This window comes from Lagopus leucura, unplaced genomic scaffold, assembly GCF_019238085.1.
Source record: "Lagopus leucura isolate 7727_CA_CO unplaced genomic scaffold, USGS_WTPT01 Super-Scaffold_100001, whole genome shotgun sequence".
In the NCBI taxonomy this organism is placed as follows: domain Eukaryota; kingdom Metazoa; phylum Chordata; class Aves; order Galliformes; family Phasianidae; genus Lagopus; species Lagopus leucura.
The window spans coordinates 49409-67373 of NW_024962262.1; the positions used below are offsets into that span (position 1 = coordinate 49409).

Consider the following 17965-nt stretch of genomic DNA (forward strand, 5'->3'; position numbering starts at 1 on the left):
CCTTTTGACAGATAGAGAGATAATGCAACAGTGAAGATGAGGAAATTAAGGCAGCAGTGATTTTAAAAATCATTTCATCCTCCCCAAAATAGGAAGGTATAAATTCCAAGAGAAAGGAAAAAAAAAAAAGGAAAAAAAAACCCCAACCTTGTAATCACTCCCTTGAAACTGTCTGAGATGTGGATATCAAACTGATCCTAAAAGCTTGGAATCGCCCTCCAAGGTTCCTTTAGAACAAGTAATCAGTTCAATTTATTCATAAATTTTAGCAACCTATTTTGTTTGACAATATAATAATTTTTACAAGTAGGGAAGTCTTTTTCTCTTGTTAACTTCATAAAATTAAGAAAAAAGAAAAGAGGCTTATATTACTAGCTTCTGAGGACACTTTTACTTGTAACAACTGTACTGAGACAACGTAGAATCATAGAATCTTAGAATGGCCTGAGTTGAAAAGGGCCACAATGATCATCAATCATTGTTTCAACCTCTCTGCTATGTGCAGGGTCACCAATCACCAGACCAGGCTGCCCAGAGCCACATCCAGCCTGGCCTTGAATGCCTGCAGGGATGGGGCATCCACAGCCTCCTTGGGCAACCTGTTCCAGTGCCTCACCACCGTCTGGGTGAAAAACTTCCTCCTAATATCTAACCTAAATCTCCCCTGTCTCAGTTTAAGACCATTCCCCCTTTTCCTATCACTGTCCACCCTTGTAAACAGCCGTTCCCCCTCCTGTTTATAAGCTCCCTTCAAGTGCTGGAAGGTCGCTATGAGGTCTCCCCAGAGCCTTCTCTTTTCCAAGCTGAACAATCTCACTTCCCTCAATCTTTCTTCATAGGAGATGTGCTCCAGCCCTCTGATCATCAACATGCAGGAAACAAATAATAAAGCAGAGGATCCAATGGAGACTGATTGAGCGACTTATTTATACCAACCTGTACTCCATTTGACTTATTCAACTCACATTTATCACAGTGTGTTTTTGTCTAATAATCCCTATTTTTAATAACCGTTAATGTCTGCCTAAATACAAATAAAATAATAAAATTATTATCTTGTTAGATTACATACCAGAATATATTGTTGAGAAATCACTCTTAGCTTTGTACCCTTGGTGCTTTTGAAGTTCTATGAACATGTGGGATCCCACATTATTTCACTCCCTATAGTTCTTCCCACGTGTCCTAGGCTTTTACCACACAGCTAAGCACCCTTCTCATTTTGTTCATCTCTTAAATGCCACCAGCAGTAGGTATGGCATTATATTTGCCATACACTAAGCCCATGCTAACCTAAGAAGACAATGTTCTGTATTGTGCGATATAACTTTCAGCTATCCCACGGCCAACATAAAACCTTCAATCCTCTCAGTAATGCTGTTAATTACAGGCTAGAAATAATAAATAAATAAATCTGTGAACAAACAGCACTCGAATTTCATTGGGCTTTCAAACCTTTACTATAGTTTGAAAGGCAGCTGCTGAAATCCCCCAAATACTATATCCCACTGGGCTGGGAAGCACCCACAAACTTGCTTTGGCTGCAAACATCTTTGCAAATCCATCACATCTACATTATTTTGACATTATTTAGGAGCATGAAGATCTCCAGCTTTTGCACAACATATTGCTCATCTACAATGGAAAAGAGTGGTTCCGTGTCAAAAAGTGAACAGGTCTCCTGAATGTTAGGAGATAAGAACTGCTTATGCCTGTACCTGCCCTCAGCAAAGGAGCAGACAGCCTTGTTCACACAAAAGTACAGCTTTCAATGAACAATAAAGCAGTATTTGCAATGTCTTGTTTTTCTGAGATAGGGGGATTAGTCATGTTGTACAGAATTTTATTTAAGAGCACAGCCTTATTTGTCTACCTGTACTCTGCACATTTATTAAAGGCTCACAAATAAACCACTCACTGTGACCTCTTCTAGAGAATATTCAATTACATGTGAAGGCCAGACCAAAACTACAAGAAAGAGCACTAGCTTTATTTTGCTGTTGGAAAGAGATGAGAGTATATACTAGACTGGAAGGAAATCCTGGTAGCAATAATAAATAAATGAAGGCACTAATAAAATAAAATTAACTTTTACAAGTGAAAGATGAAAGCTGATGTTTGGTTTTCACTTCCACTCTTTAAGAGCTTCTTTTCACACGTCCACCTAATTCCTTTATCATTCAGGGCTTAAATAACAGAGAAATTTACTCAGGATTTCCAAATAGTTGCAAAACTGTTAGGCTGTCCTGTTATTGATTTTGATCAATATATGTCCTCACACTGACAACCAACATAATGTATTAGAATTCATATTTCCCTTCAATCAAAACTGAGAAATTTAATTAAAATCTTCCTCTATTATGTGTATTTAGAGGAGTAAACAATGTTCCAAACTGTAATGATACCTGAACATTTATTATTTTAAAATTATTCTTCAAGGTTTTTAAGTACATGGTGCTGTGCAAAAGTATCTGTGCTAAACTCAGAAGAAAAGAAAGGACATCAGATACATTTCCTGACAGGTGGCAGTATGAAGAATTGGATGAGGACATGATAATGAGGAATTATTCTTCCTGATGAAAGGCAGAACAGGAAAAAAAGACAAGCCCATGATATCTTTCTCTTTGTCTGACAGTAAGGAGTACTTGATGCTGTAAAACGCAAGCAAACTTTCTCATTCAAACTTTCTCATTCATGGTAGATGTAATCCTTCTCCTGGTAAGCCCAGGGCAAAAATGCATGACGATTTCCAAAAATATGTCTGTGATCTTTATTTCAGAGATTTCCAGAGCCAAAATAAATTCTTCTTTTGTAAAGGAAAGGAAAAGTGTTTGTTGCTGACGCTTCCTCCTCAAATATGAACCATGATAACATTTCCTGGGAGTGGTATTTGATGCAATATGCAGTACGAGTACATATCCTTCCCACCACACAGGAAAGGACCTTAATAAGCAGTTCTCACACTCTGAAAAACATACTCCCATGCTTGAAAGAAAAGTCCCAGATTGCCTGACAGGTGAACTGCATCCAGGTGGTGTCAAAACCCACCTTCATATAGCTGCCTCCTTAATGCAGAGCGTGTGCTGAAGAGGTGAGGGTGGGCTGGAAGTAGGCGACGCAGTTTCAGCAGCAGCAATCCTGCATGCAGCCAGCCTGGAGGGTTTCAAACCAAATAATGTGACCAGATGGCAGCTGCTCAAGCTTTGTGCTGAGCCAGTAGCAAAGCTCAGGCAATATGAAGCAGGACCTACAGGGAAGTATTCCCAGGTACATGGACATCCCAGGCCACCATTTAAATACCATTGAAGCATTCTGCTGATCATTATTTTGGACATCAATTTTCAATAATCATAGAATGACAGAACCGTGTGAGAAGGAAGGTACCCTTAAAGGCCATCTGATCCAACTCCTCTGCAAGAAGCAGGGACATCTACAGCTAGATCAGGTTGCTCAGAGCCCCATCCAGCCTGACCTTCAATGTTTTCAGGGACGGGACATCTATCACCTCTCTGGATAACCTGTGCCAGTGCCTCACCACCCTTAGTGTAAAAAACGTTTTCCTTTTATCCAATCTGAGCCTCCCCTCCTTCAGTTTGAAACAATTACTCCTTGTCCAATAATATACTTGAATATCTGTACACTTCCATTTCTCAAAGAATAACTCATCACTTTCTGCCCTAACATATTGAGCAGCATTCAGTGTTTAGGTAGAAACTTTCTTTATTCTGTCCCTGTAGTCACCTTTAGAGAGTCACCTCTCACAGCATGTCTTAGGTATTAGTCCGTGACCCACTGCCAGATCCTCTCAAACAGAAAATGCCCAGTTCTGTAAGATCTTATCTTCTCTAATATTTGTGGCAACTTCTAACAACACCACTATCTCTGAATCTCAATGTATGCATTACACAGGGATATTTATCTGTGAAATGTGTTACTGCAAAATAGGCTATTCAAAGCTCAGAGCTCTAAAATCAGGGCACACACTGGTGAGTCGCGGTTCCTTTCTACTCCTTCAAAGAACTGCGTGTTGACAGGACCGACAGCTATGCCCTGACATATGCTTTAGTGTGGGGGTTATTTGTATTCTTAGATAGATTTATAAATATCACAGTGTCTTTCTGGAAAGGGACATATGACACCACAGCTCACTACAGAATTGTTGCCAAGGAACAGACCTGCTCAGAGGAAAATTTAGATCATTTTGAATTTCACAAGGTGTTCCATTGAACAAAACTACAGGATACATTTCCCCTATATTAGAATAACATTAAAAGAAATGAACACGGCTTTTTTTCTAATGAGAATTTCCTAGATTTCTTATTCCTAGACTTATAATTATTTAGCCTGTCTGAAATAAGAGACCGAAAATTATACATAGAAAAAACAAAATACAATAATGAACTAACACATTGAATTTCTTTGATCAATAAGTCTATGAAATATTTATTGGGTAAAGAAATTGTAGTTTGTGTGAAGGCTACAACTACTTTACTAGTGTGATCCACATAATATATGTGCAGTACAGGGCTATGGTCTTCTTCTACAGTCATCTCCACTGAATGAGGAACAAGCAACTGTGAAGTATGTCCTTGTATAGAAGCCTCAGATATGAATAAAATTTATTTTCTCCTTCCCTTATGTACTTCTGCTATGATCTAAGGGAGCCCTTCTTTGAGCAGTGGTCAGATTAGGCAACTTCCAGAGTTTCCCTAAAACCTCTTTTATTCTATGATTCTGTATTTTATGCCCTATAATGGAAAATTTGATCACTATAAGTGTTTATCAGCAGTCTGATGTATAAGTAGATGAAGTAAAAATCAAAGACAAAGTGTCAGTTTGGGGATTCATTATTTCCAGCCCCAGATTCATGTGGGGGCGTTTTTTGGAGTCAAATCCTATCTTGACACACCGCCTGAATTCACTGTGGGATTTCTCAAGGTTTTGGTTACAAGAGAAGACGAGTCTGACCCATCTGACCTAAAATGACTTAGTACAAGAGGATAATGTGGGTTGAGGAGGATAAAGTATGCACATGAGAACTTAAAGCATTCCGAATAGAGGAGTAGGCCCTATGTCCACCCCCTAAGATCCCAAACAAGAGAATAGCATTAATGTGCTTCATAAGCTGCTTCTTCCTCACCAACCAAAATGTTGCATTTCATTATTGATATAGCATTTAATCAAAAATATTATCTTTTGTTTTGCTTTTAATCGCAATTTTCACAGCAGGATTTTAATTACTATGTGAAACTGTGTGTTCAGGCACATCAAAAAGAGCTAATCATTCAAGCAAGCCCACATACCAGTGGGGGATTTTTCCCAGCCTCCTCTCCACTGATACCCAAAAAAAGAAAAAAAAAAGTCATCAGAATGTTCTGTTTGAGCCTTAGTGTAGGAGGACATCTTTGTCTCACAGTGCCATCATATGACATACACTGAATGGATTGGGTGATATTTTAATGAGGATGAATGACACATGCTCAAAATATTTAAGGGAACAAAAAAACCCTCTATGCTAAAAGAAAAGTTGGGTAAAAGTGTTTTAACCTTAAGAAACAGTCTTCCATACTTTTGTTAATTTTTTCATTTAAAATAGGTTTCAGCTAACTTCAACAACATCAAAGTCAGTAATGAAGTTAGGTAGCTTGTGTAAACTAGACTTCTAGACTCATTCTAAAGCAAGGAGATAAATAATCTCAAAGGCACACTTCTTCATATTCCTAAGCTGGCACCTGGAAAGAGCTGGAAGAATCACCCCTGGAGGTGCTCAACTCTTTTGGTGGAATAGAGAGGGGCTCTCAATGGTGAGATTAGCTTGAACACTTGACACACAGACAGCTAAAGATAAGAGAAGTGTATCAAACTCTGAGAATTATGCTTAAAATGAGCTACACTTCTGTGCATAAATGAACACATAAACAAATTGTGATGGAGAAGCCACTGTCAGAAGGTCCCTATGCAGAACAGCAGAAATTTCTTCAGCTGTTTTAACATAATGGCCTTTGAATTTAGCCCACAATCTTTGTAAATGTAAAAGGAAATGACCTTGCAATGGAAAAGTCCTACTTTGTCTTTTGATGACACATGGATAAAACTCATGCTGATCTGCTTTGAGAAGACCTTTAAAACCTGTAAGCAAAGATCTGCTGCATAACCGATTTAAAAGCTGCGGAAACCACTGACGTGTAAGAATCGTGTAGTGTTGTTATTACAAGCAACGTTATCCAGCCTTCATACAATAATGATGAGTCTGTACTGAGAAACTACCTGAGTGCATTGACACTGTCAAAGAGAGCTAAATTGATGCCAATGTCATTTAAATCTTTACCAATGCAATATGTGTTAGTAATTTCTTTACAATTGCTACATATTGCTACAATAAAAATTAAAAAATTGACTAGGAACCCATTCCTGCATATAGACACAGTAGATTGCAGAGAAATAATTAAAAGGCAAGTTTCACAAATATACCTGTTCATAAGGTGTGAAAGAGAGAAATCAGTTCTTCAGTTGACTCTCAGTCTTACACAGAATATATACAATTAAATTAAAACAATTACTGGAGTCAAATCCACATGTGCTCTCTTTGGAAAAGCAGTATCCATAAACTCTGAAAACAGGGTGATTGAAGAAATACAGTAAGTCAAGGAATGAGTAGGTGGATGGTAACATGCTAATAATACCCCAACAGTGCGTAAGAAATGCTTAATGTTCTGAGTTATCGCAGCCAGAAAATAGTTCACTTCCTTATTAAGAAAGGAGCCATCATCACAGGGATTTGAATACTAAACATTTAGAATGACCACAGCCTCTTTCCTGTGCCTAGATGGAGGATAAATTAGCTTCTTCTCAAGTACAGAAGGTTTCCATGTAACAACAGGAATCTGTGCATACTTTAAAGCAGTCATATTTCAGTATTACAACATCTCACAATATTAGACAATTCTTACACATCACATCTATCTCTAAAACAATAATGATTCTTTTGGTTCCTTTGATTGTTCATCTCTTCTTTTTTAAGAACTTCAATTTCTATAAACTTAACAAAAGACAATATAAGAGCTACATTACAATCATGATTTTTGTAGAATTCACTCATTCCCCCTTGCAGAAAAAATGATAGAAAACAAAGCATGGGAACATGTACTTTTGGCTTTAGCACGTGTGTCCTATAAACAATAGTCAAAGTTATGACATATATGTAAAAATTATAATTTCCCATTTGTATGTTATGAAGGTTGTAAGTACATGTATTCAAACACGTTAATATGCTTGAAGAAAATCTCTGTCCGTCTATGGAACCTTTTATCAACAGATTAATTTTTCTGTAAGCCACAAACATATACACACAGAGATAAAAGCATATCTGTGCACGTGTGGAAGACCAATAGAGAAAGATTAAAAGAGTTTAAGCCTGTATTATCCTTGCATGTTCATTTGAAAACCTCTAGACAAATTAAACAGTGATTTAGTTCTGGATGAAGTAGCACATGACACCATGGCATTTCTAAAAAACTGTTGTCACTGCTGCCCAGCCAACTTGTAACTCTGCTAATTGGGTGAGTTTGGCAGCTGAAGGGCACAGATATCTAGCCCTGTAATTTACTTTGCCAATATTATAATAAATCGCTTCTTTCTTTCTATTTCTCTTGTCTGACTGTGCTTTATTTGGAACTTTTCCAGTCAATTTTTGTCGTAAATCTATCTCTCTTTGGTCATCCTTTGTTAACTTCTTTATCTTCCATCCTTTAGCCCTTTCCTTCCTGATACATGTAAGTTGTTCTTTTAGAAAGAGTGCCTTTAAGCTCTGGTGAACTGAGGTTTTCATACTCCACATACTTGTCAGATATGTAATTGGTATAATTGAAAATAGGAGTAAAGTATAAAAATTCTTCTCCAACAAAGAAAAAGAGCAACCAACTTGGCAACACTTCTCCGTTAAACCCCTTAAATAAATGTTTGCCTTTAAAAGTGAATTCAGCTTTTATCTGATGATACATAACAAAATCAACCCCAGAAAAGAAGCAGAATTAAAGCAACGTTCAATCACCTTAAATAAATCAACATGTCCAAAGTAGGAAAACAGGAGAAAAGAACGAGTGGAAAGCAGTCTTTAAATTTATAGATTTCTTAACTGTATGGAGATTTTTGAGATTAATATGGACTGTTTTGTAAGACAATGATTACTTAGTATGTCATCTGAAGAGATCATGCAGTCCAAATGAGTAAATAAATTAGCAACTGAACTTACTAATAACATAATAGTACTTTCAAAATCAATAAACAACAGAAATAACACTGGAAAGTTAAATATAGTTATTATTACATAGAGAGGAAAACAAAAAAAAATTATATTTGATATTATTGCTTATTTAGCCTTAATAAATTAAGACAAAATAGTTGTAGAGAAAGAAATCATTAAACATTTCAGAGTCTGTTGTTTTATGAAGATACCAATTTAATCATTCTTATCTGGAATGGACTGCCCAGGGAGGTGGTGGAGTCACCGACCCTGGGGGTGTTCAAGGAAAGGCTGGATGTTGTGTTGAGGGATATGGTGTAGTGGGAGCTACTGGGAATAGGTGAACGGTTGGACTGGATGATCTTTTAGGTCTTTTCCAACCTTGGTGATTCTATGATTCTATGATTCTATGATTCTGTGATTCTATTCGCATTTAACTTAAGTTGAAATAAAGCACATGAAATACACCTGAACTTTGTCTTCCATTTACTTGTGCCTAGTAAATAAAAATAAACCATGCCACATTTTATTTAATGTGTACAGCAATGATCTGCAATAAAGAACATATATTTTAAGTTCACTGATCACACAAACTGAACTCATCCAGGAATACTCTCCAAACTAAAAATGTACAACTCAGTAGAGAAAATCAGAAATTTCTATCAAAGATCTGCTAGGAAACAGCCAGGAAGAACTTAAGTTAGTATGCAATCTGGTCACATATAGAGGAGCCAATCTGGGGCCAAAAGCATTGTAATTAGACTCTAAGTAGTTTCTTCCTTCAGAATTAATTCTAGCTTACCTACACCACAAATACTAAGTTAAAACCTAGGTACCGTCAACATGAACGGTATCAGAAAAGTTCAATAATCTGCTCAGATCCTTGAAAGGATTTTTTGGGGGGGTGGGAGGCGGGCAGCAAAGAACACTAAATATTCATAGTTTTGCTAACTATTTCTCAGTAGTAGGAACATGAGAATCATTTACAAATATCTGCAATTTGTTACTGTCAAAGAGTGAAATATGTCAGATAAATATTCAGAGAAACTGAGGTCTACATATTGCAGCCAGGTCTACATACACTAATGCCAACAAACTCCTGAGGAAACTGTGTTAAGTTACACCACACAGATCTTTAACACATTATTCTAGTTCTGCTAATATGCTTCAATTTTACATCAAGCTAGTCATGTTTGTTTGGTGTTGTCCTTTTCCTCATCACAAACAATCACTGTTAGCTGTAGTTTGGTGGTTAATTCTGCTTCCTAAGGAAAAGAATAAAAATAAACTCTTTCATGTGAAATGTTTTGGCAGTTACACATTCAGAATCCACATGGATGAGAGAATGAGAAAATCCTTTGATTGCTTCACTAAAGAGCAGTAACTTCCAGAGTAAAATGTATCAACATATTACATTGATTTTGGTTCAATAAAACAGCAGTTTTGAAGCAAGTGCCCTGTTTATCCTCTCTTCCTCTACACTGCTTGATTTTAACAAGTAGTTTAGATGTGTATGAAGCAGGTGCATAGATGTCTGTGAGAGGAAATTAAAGCACTAGCTGTGCTCAAAGTAAGGAAGTCTCTTAGAGGCATATCAAGGTGCAAATCAACACTTGTTCTTTCAGATCACGTATAGTGGAGGAATTCAGTCAAAGAAACAAAATTAGTCCAAGTGAGAACTCCAAAACATTGAGAGTAGAAGTAAGGGCCTCATCCACTCATCCATCCTTTGTAGCACTTAGAATCATAGAATCATAGAATCACAAGGTTGGAAACGACCTACAAGGTCATCCAGTCCAAATGTCCTCCCACTACCATCGTTGCTACCACAAGCACTAAACCACATCTTGTAGCTCCTCATCCAGACACCTCTTGAACACTGCCAGGGATGGCGACTCCACCACCTCTCTGGGCATCCATTCCAGTGCCTGACCACTCTATGAAAGAAAAAGTTCTTCCTAATGTCCAACCTAAACCTCCTCTGGTACAACTTGTGGCCATTTCCACAGGTACTGTTTGTTGCCCTGGAGAAGAGGCCAAACCCCTCCTCATCACAACCTCCCTTCAGGAAGTTGCAGAATGCAGTGAAGAAGACAATTTGTTTGATCATCATTGACAAGAGCAAGAGACCAAGCTTAATTACCTAATATTAGGCAGACAAGGCTATGATTACGCACTGAAAATTTACTTTCTAAAATTCAAATCAGTGAGTGACATTTTAGAACAATTAGTTCATTGCTAAGTAAAAACATTATGACTGTATTAGAAATATTCAGGACTGAAATGTAAAATGAAAACAATGACATCGTTAATTAGAGTTGTAAGGCCCATAAAATTATGAGATTCGCTTCTATAAAGTGCTGTAGATGAACCTTCAATGAGATTAGTCAAAACACATTTAAAATTTCTCTTTGCAAAATTGTTTAATCCCAGAAGCTTCCCACATGAAGGGTTTGGCTTCATACATTTCAAAGCTGTTGCATGTTAAATTCCCATTACTTTATAAAAGGTAGGCAGCATGAGCACAAAAGGTACTTGTAACAATAGACTTCATTGTGGTGTGTCTCAGAGATTATTATAAAGCAGCTACTGTAGTGGACTGTGTCTGATTAGTCACCACAATTTTTCTTCATTTAGTCTTTCTTAGAAATTGATCTTGGTTTGTAAGCAAATTGACGGAATTCGAATGCTCTTATAAATAATCCCCATGGGGATAAGAAGAAGAATGTTCAGACTGTGTGTTCCATAGTCACCATTCCCCAGTGTCTAGAATGAGTAACATAATTTCCTTTTCTCTCCTTTGAAGTAAATTAATTATTTTCTATAAACAAGTGCATTATTTGCATCATCTGCCATCCAAATTCACTAACATAGTGGAACTTAAAATGTAAATGCGAGCAAAAGAAAGTAAATATTTTCCTATAAGGTGTACATTTAATTAATGTGTGTTTAAACAATACAACATGCCATTAAAAATTTTTTTTTAAAATTAGACCAATGTGTGAAGTACACATTAATCAGGAAGTAAGTACACTTTTGTAGTCATCATGAGGAAATGCAGTCAAGCAGGCATGAGATCTTTGTATCTCATTTTTTTATTTATATATATTTTGCCAGCTCAAAGGCTATTTTTCCATTTCAAATATCTTAAAGGTTATATCTGCCCTCCAAGGTTTCAGTAAGGCATAGAAAATCCAAATTAACTTCAAATGAGCTTGCTGAGATCTGCGTCAGTATAACCACAAAATAGACTGGGACATCCCAAATGGCTACAGGGACTAAAGTCCTGACTCAAATTGCAGCAGTCACCAACACCTACAAAAAATACCAGAAAAGACAAGTACAAAGTTCATCTCTCTCCTCATTGCCAGCATGTTTCTGATCTTGTCTTTGTTTGTTTTTTTTTTCGAAGTTAAGCATTGGACGGGTTCCTCAAATGTTCTTTAGATTAAATAAAGGCTTTTCTTGTAATCCACACTAATTAATGACAGTATATTCGACTGCAGCTACTTTTTCCTTCCTTTGCCTTCCTGGCTGTAAGGACAAGGCAGTAAAAAAAAAGTCCTTAAAATGTAACTCATCAGCAAAAGTCCCTCCTCCTCTCTATACATCCTTGACTCTACTTGAACAAATGAGTTCAGTAGAAAAATGGCATACAATGTTAAATACTGTTTGTAGGAACAGAATTTCTAACTTTGCCTAGAGACTCACAGAAACCCTCCTCCAAAAACGATTTATAAAAGCAGCAGTTGAGACAAGGTGCCTTTTCTGTGAAGTTTTTAAATGCTGCCTCTGATATCACCTCAGTCTGATCTGATAACATTTAAAACAAACGGTGCCATCAAATTACATGATTTGGGCTGACAGCTTTAGCACCCAGTTAGCCCCGTGCTGACACCAACAGCTGTCTGAGTACTTGTAGCACATCTCCTGAATTGCACAAAAAACAGTCTTCGAGCTCTTTACTGAGTCAAAGGTTGCTGAGAAATTATTTGGGTCAAAGACAAGGTAGGGTAGCAGGAAGGAATGTCAGCTGGTGAGTTTGCAGCATGCTATGGGATGGTTACAATGCCTGGATTTACAGATTACAGCTACGGGGAAGGGAGGAGAGGCTGTAGCAATTAGAATATAAAACACAGACTTTGGGGCATTCATAGAAAGGATGGCAAAGCCTGTTTAGCTGCATTAATCTAGTTTAAGTGTTGTGACTCCCAAAACCTAAAGAACATAACCTATATGTCTGTGCATAATCACATGATGTAAATGATCATTTTTACATATAAAATGCTCCATTTCTTCAGAAAAAGAACTTGACTTCAGCCGTAGATGTCTATAACCAGAAACAGGCAATAAATCAGATAAGAATATAAGAACTATGTTGTATGTATGTACAACTATGTTGTATCAGACAGAAAGACCATCTAGTCCAATGATGTGGCTATGAAAATACACTTGAAGAAAGAGGACAGTATGCAAAGGATGGTACTCTGAAGACAAATGGGACAAAGGACTTAATTAAACAAAGGACTCGCTGAAGCCTGTGAAAAATCTTTTCCTTTAGATAGAGAAAATGTTTCAGAACAAAAGAATGTAATCATGCTTTGTTCTTCACAAAAGTTTAAGAAAAGGGAGACTGTAAAACTGAACATCAAACACCTTCCTAAGAAATGCAAGGCTTTGTGGTATATGAAAAGAGAAATAAATTTAAAAATAAAATTAAAAAAAAAATCCACGTCATATTTTAATTTCTACCTTTGAGAAAGTTCTTACAAAGTGAAATGGAGACTGGTGTTTTGGACTTAGAAATAATACCAAGCTGAGTGGTACACTTGACACAACTGTTTTGTTTTGTTTTTTACTTTAAGTAAATTCTTGAAGACATACATACTTATTATACAGTGGAAAAGTTTCACTTTTTCTAAACATGCCTAGCTATTTCAACAAACTGGTACTCGGAAATGGTAGCTTCAGCACAGGAACTCAAAGACTGAATAAAGACAGCTAAATACATAAGATTTTCTACTCAAGTCAAAGGACATGAGCTCAGCTCTCAAATCACTAGGATGTACAAATATATACTTAGCTAACCAAGTTTACAATCAAACAATTACCTAAAATTCCTGGACCATTTTTGGTAAAATAGATAGGAATTGTTAGCAATATCAGAAATGATTATCAATGGTATTTCCTAAGTTCAAGCAAGCAGTGTGTTTTGAGATTATAAACCTTTTAGTAATATTGAAAAGAAAGTACAATAGCCAGTTACGGAAGATGGTCTATAAAACAGAAAGCTCTATATACTGCGCAAAGACAACCACAGGATGCAGTCAAAAATCACAGACAATAATAGATGAAAATCCTATCAAAAGACAGCATAAAAACTTTTGCAATTAACTGTAGACATTTTGGATTTAGACTGAAGAGTGATTTTCATTGTCCTTCTTGATATGCCCTTCAGTAATTTGATTTTCAGAACAAAAAAGCTCATTTATTTACTGACAAACAGATTACCTCCATAACACGACGTTTCTGGTGTTTTGGATTTTCTTTCAGAAAAAAAAAAAAAAAAAAAAAAAAAAAAAAAAAAAAAAAAAAACAGTTACTGAAATAATAAGAAAATATTTGTGCCATTAAATATTCTTTCTTTGCCATTGTCACTGTCATAGACTCAAAAAAAAACAGAAAACACTTATTGAAGTTAAGGCTCAAACGGCTTAAGTAAAACAGGCTGATCCTCTCAACAGAAATGAGAACTGTAATTCAGTGCTGTTTGTGGCCACAGTTTAATTTCTAAATGACCAGCCTTCAGAAATAGCAATAGCAAAGTAGTAACAGCAATTAGTTTCACACCAAAAGAGCCTTTATTTTTAGGATATAATCTTTTCTTTTTTTTTTTTTTTTTTTTTCCTTATTAAGGTAGCTATTACTTGTTTTCATCCATTTTCTAAAAGCATCACAAATAAGCCTTCTACCAAGTAAGCTGTCATGGAGAGAAAAACAGGCGTTTTACAGAGATGACAGAAAAGGTGTGTTTTTAATAATTATGGATTTAAAGATACTTTCCACTGAAATGATACAAGATTTGTCTCCGCTTTCACAGAAGACTGAATATTTACTCTTTTATAATGAACACGTAATGCTTCCAGGATGAACATCAAATTTCAAGAATATATCACCACTTCAGATAAGCATTTTTTAATCAGTTTCTTTTGAAATTTTAAGATAACAGTGGGAGCTTTAAGTGATCTTATAGTATTTAGCTGAAAATCAAGATTATTTTGCACACTCCAGGAGAGCTTCATCTCAGCAAGAAGAGAAATGAAATTATCCAGGGTCATGTGTTTGATGGAGTGCTTCCCATTTCCAGGAAGGAGAAATGAGATCTCAGAAATATACCACTTCCCACCTCTCTCTTACAGACTGATTCTTCTTCCTTTAAGAAAGCTTCAACCCAGACAAAAATCATGTCTTCCTTCTGGATAATAGTCACTTGGATCCATCAAAGTTCTAACAGCTGGAAGAAATTCCAATATATCCTAAGACATTTTTGTTTATACCACTTTCCTCTTTCTTTTCATTGCCCTAATCAAATAGCTCAAATTCAAGGAAGAAGCCAAGTAGCCCTTTTATTAACTCAGCATCCTTAAAGTATTTTGACTTGTTTCTTCTCCTTTTCTGTTTGTAACTAATGTTTTTACCTCCCCTCCACTCTTCTCCCCTCTCCCATCCTCGTCTTCTCTCCTTCTCCCCTCCTTCTCCTCTCCTCTCCTTGTCCCCTCCTTCTCCCCTCCCCTCCTCTCCTCTCCTCTCCTCTCCCCTCCCCTCCTCTCCTCTCCTCTCCTCTCCTCTCCTCTCCTCTCCTCTCCTCTCCTCTCCTCTCCTCTCCTCTCCTCTCCTCTCCTCTCCTCTCCTCATTTCCTCTTCTTTTTTAAATATTAAAGCAAAATTCAAACTCAAACATGAAATATACTAAAATACAGAGATTATTTTGTCTAAATAATAGCTCAGATCATTCAATATAGAGTCTCTGAAAGTGATTATTTACACTGAATGACTTTTACCCTAGTTTGAACAGAAGAAGCTCTTGCAAGTTCCTCTGAAGTACTGGCATTTTTTCCAAAAATACTCTATGCCTCGTATGAAGGGAAGCTGAAATACCATTAAACATTTATTTTATGGATGTATTTATGACAGGAAATGCATTCTTCCACGGGGATGAAACTATTCTAAAACAGTTAAACAATGCTGCTGAACTTGTCAGCTTCAAACAGAAGGCCAAGTATTACCCTTCGGCATCCACCCCACATCTGAACTGTTTGCTCAAATATAGCACAGAGCAGTGACTCACTGTTTAGCACCACATAATGACAACAGTTAAGTGACAGAGCTTTTTAAAGGGTGCTTAAAACAGCAGACTTTGACTTTTACTCTCAGAATTGATTGTCTTGTGGGGAATACAGGAAGGAAAGCAGTGAATTATCGTTAACAGATACAATTTATTTTTTCTTGGCTTTGGGAAGGAGATGTTGACAGCTGTCTCTAGAAGTCCTGTAACTGAGGACAACAGAGTACGGAGCCTGAGCTGCATAAAGGTTACACGTCTACAGAATTACACAGTGGGACTGAGATAGACACTGTTCTCCATGGGACAACCCAAAGGTAGCTCTTGTGGAATGCTGCACAAGGTTCTGCTGGCGATTCAGGCCCCAAAAAAACAGGTTACTGAGGTGCTCTTCCTTGCAAGATAGAAAACCTTTCTATATGAGAGCTCTTTCTCCAATGAGTATAATCCTCCCAGCAAAAATAGATTAGCAGGAGTGACCCACAAAAGGGACAAAATAACTAGCCTGTCATTGGGAAGAAAATAGAGCTATGTCTTTTAAATGCATTACAGAAATGGATGCAGCAAAAAACTACATGCAACTCAGCTTCATTTTTTAATTGTTGTCTTTTTATTTCCAGTGGGCCTCACGCAGTAGGAAAAAAAGGAGGGGAGAAAAGAAGATGGAAAAGAGATCCCTTCTTGCATCTTTTTCTCCTATCAGATTGAGGGTGAAAGCAGAGGGAGCTGTGTTAGTGCTGTCACATAGCACATTTGTTGTGCCCAAGCTGTGTTACCCAGGAGGATGTGTTACTTCTGTAGACTGGAGAGCTTCTAGAGATATACCAACTCTTTCTTTTAAAGAAAGCTCAGATTAAAGGAGGCAGATTTGCCTCATTCACCACTAAACTCCACAATTTTGTGGCTGTAGATAAAAATAGTTGGATGGCCCTCCTTGAGCAAGGAAGTTAGATCAGATGACATACAGAGGTCCCTTACAAATTCAACCATTCAATCATTCTGTGATTCTGTAATTAGGCAGCTTCACTCTTTGGAGGCTTGAATGAAAGAAAGAAAATGAAGGGACATTGGTGACTCTGAGAAGAAAATACTGCAGAGCCTAGAAAAGACAACACGCGTCTGAAATGACAATAATGGAGGTTCCTCATTCCTATTACTGGCACCACCCAGAAGAGGCTTCCTTGATTTTAAGGTGCAGACAGCTTGGACACTGGAGTACAAGGAGAGGCAGATGCTGCAGCAATGCAGCATAAGGCAGGCATTTCCTCCCTGCAGCCTGTCCGTGAGAAAGTCAGTGACTATTAACTCAGCTGGGAGGTAATTCAAGCCTAGCAGATTTTTCTGTTCATGCACATGTGATTGAACTGCAAAAAGTCCAATAAAACACTATTTTAATGCAAAAATTAGTGCTTGTTTCTCAGTGCATTACTACTTACTTCCTCTGACTCCTCATAGGATTGCGTATGATAATATCACTCATATCACTCTTTATTTAGTTTTTTTTGTGCAGTGTTTTCCATTTCTTCTACATCTCAGAAGAGAGGAAAAATAGTTTGATAGTTGGTAATGGAAACCTGACTTCTATAAGAATGACAGGAAGACATATTGAGGGAAGAAGAGAACAGACATTTAGGAATATGGACCCTTGACTTAAGAGAAATAATAGTTCAAAACTCAGCTACCATGGGTTCCCTAGCTCAATTATTTTCCTTTTCATGGATAACTTTATTTATAATTTTCGGGGGAGGGGGGAGAAGGGGGGTTGTGGTTTGGTTTGGTTTTTTCTACAAATGCATAACACCATTATGCATGTGTGGATTTTCACTTTTTAAAGATTTTCATCCACTGTTACCTCTGTGAAGATGTAACAAAATTCCTGTGTATACAGGATTATTAATTAGGATTACAGTGGTTATTAATTAACCTAGTGGGTGTGTTGATAGTTAATTTTATTTTTTGCTATTATCATTTGTTTGTTTGCTTCTGTCTAATAAAGCATTGAAGAGTTAATGGCAGTAATAAGAGTAGAAAGTAGAAATGCTTCAGCATGGAAACTCTCCACAGCAGCAAATCAGAATGAGAACATGCAATTTCAGCAGATGTGCAAAGTGCCCTCCCAGCCCAAGCCAAGGGGCAAAATGGTTTTTCATAGGATGTCTTTCATCCTAAATAGCCAAGAATGCTTTTTCTTTTTCTTCTTTTCCTTTTTCTTTTCCTTTTCTCTTTCCTTTTTCTTCTGATTCTTCTGATTCTTCTTCTTTGTCTTTTTCTTTTAATTCTTTTTCTTCTTTTTCTTTCCCAAAGGGCAAAATTTCAACTCTTAACTCTGTTTAATTCTTTTCTTTTCTTTTCTTTTCTTTTCTTTTCTTTTCTTTTCTTTT

General features: G+C 36.9%; 1 protein-coding gene across 1 annotated transcript in view; it reads right to left on the reverse strand.

Annotated features, from left to right (window-relative positions):
• GUCY1A2 (guanylate cyclase 1 soluble subunit alpha 2) overlaps nt 1-17965 on the reverse strand; it is a 144698-nt gene that overhangs the window by 29582 nt on the left and 97151 nt on the right. The gene's annotated exons all lie outside the window — the stretch shown is intronic.